We start from the raw sequence: 1,794 nt of genomic DNA, 5'->3' as shown, positions 1-1,794 counted from the left end.
AGCTGCCGGGGTTCCCGCATTCCTACAAGAAAACGTCGTGCTTTCCACATGAAACCAATCCAGTAAAATCAGCCATATTTTTATGAGGCTGCCCACTGAATTTGGGGTCATTCCGGGCCGGTTCCTAGTTTTGCGGATTTACTCGATTTCTAATGGTAGGAAAATTAAAACAAATACTTCCCGACCTCGAAAAATTCTGGGAAAATTAATGAAGGTGGATTGGATTTTTGCCAACCTCTCTGCAAAATTTCAGCTCAAAATACCAAGAAATGAATTTTTTAGAGGGGGGGTGACAGCTGGGACCTAGTAGTGTCTCCCCCTGCCAGAGCTGCAATGACACTTATTGCTCTTTAGGGAGCCACCAGGCCGGCGCCCCTCAAAGACCACACGCGCGCGCGCGCCCGCCCGCGCTGGGCGCTGGGGCGCTGGGGCCTGAGGGCCTGGGGCCCTTGGGGGCCCTTGGGCGCTTGGGCGCGCGCGCGCGGCCCCCGCAGCCATGCCGCGCCGCGCGACGCGCGGACAGCCCCTGCTGGCTTGCTCTCTCGCCCGCGGGGGGGCTGCCTTCGGGCCCTGGCCCCCCGCGTTCTGGCCTGCCCCCTGCGGGGGAGAGGCTAGGCGCTGCAGGGGCCAGCCCGACGTCGCTGGCCGCGGCAGGCGACAGCCCCTGCTGGCTTGCTCTCTCGCCCGCGGGGGGGCTGCCTTCGGGCCCTGGCCCCCCGCGTTCTGGCCTGCCCCCCGCGTGGGAGAGGCTAGGCGCTGCAGGGGCCAGCCCGACGTCGCTGGCCGCGGCAGGCGACAGCCCCTGCTGGCTTGCTCTCTCGCCCGCGGGGGGGCTGCCTTCGGGCCCTGGCCCCCCGCGTTCTGGCCTGCCCCCCGCGTGGGAGAGGCTAGGCGCTGCAGGGGCCAGCCCGACGTCGCTGGCCGCGGCAGGCGAGCCGCCGGGGTTCCCGCATTCCTACAACAAAACGTCGTGCTTTCCACATGAAATCAATCCAGTAAAATCAGCCATATTTTTATGAGGCTGCCCACTGAATTTGGGGTCATTCCGGGCCGGTTCCTATTTTTTCCGATTTCCTCGATTTTTAATGGTAGGAAAATAAAAAAAAATACTTCCCGACCTCGAAAAATTCTGGAAAAATTAATAAAGTTGGATTGGATTTTTGCCAACCTCTGTGCAAAATTTCAGCTCAAAATACCAAGAAATGAATTTTTTAGAGGGGGGGTGACAGCTGGGACCTAGTAGTGTCTCCCCCTGCCAGAGCTTCAATGACACTTATTGCTCTTTAGGGGGGTGCCCCCTGACTGGCCATGGGGCGCGCTGGCCTGGCGCCCATAGGCCTGCCGCGGGGGATATGTGGGCTGTTGCTAAACTCGGACTAAGGTGGGGGGCCTCATGGCCCGAAGTATTGCCGGCATCGATGACCCGTTTTCCGGCCGGCGACGACCCGATTCCGGCCACCGTCTTCGGGACCCGCTCCAAGCCGTCGGGCGCGTTGGGGCTGCTTATCCGCGGCGTGGGCGTGGCATTCATTTGCCGTGCTTGTGCCAAGGTGCTGGCAGCTGCTGCGCGGCTGTCTGCTTGCCGCGACGTCACGGCGGCGGTGGCCGCTGCCCCTGCTCGCAAGTCGGAGGCCTGGCCGACGTGGCTGGTGCGGACCGCCGAGCTTGGGGATTGCGAGGAGAGCTCTACGCTGGCGTGGGCGTGGCATTAAATTGCCGTGCGCGCGCCCATGCGTTGGCTCTCCTCGCAATCCCCGACCTCGTGGCGTGACGTGCCCGCTGCCGAGGCCTGGC

Source organism: Populus nigra, chromosome 2, assembly GCF_951802175.1.
Source record: "Populus nigra chromosome 2, ddPopNigr1.1, whole genome shotgun sequence".
Lineage (NCBI taxonomy): Eukaryota > Viridiplantae > Streptophyta > Magnoliopsida > Malpighiales > Salicaceae > Populus > Populus nigra.
The sequence above is the reverse complement of the archived record's forward strand: the minus strand, read 5'-3'. Positions refer to the sequence as shown.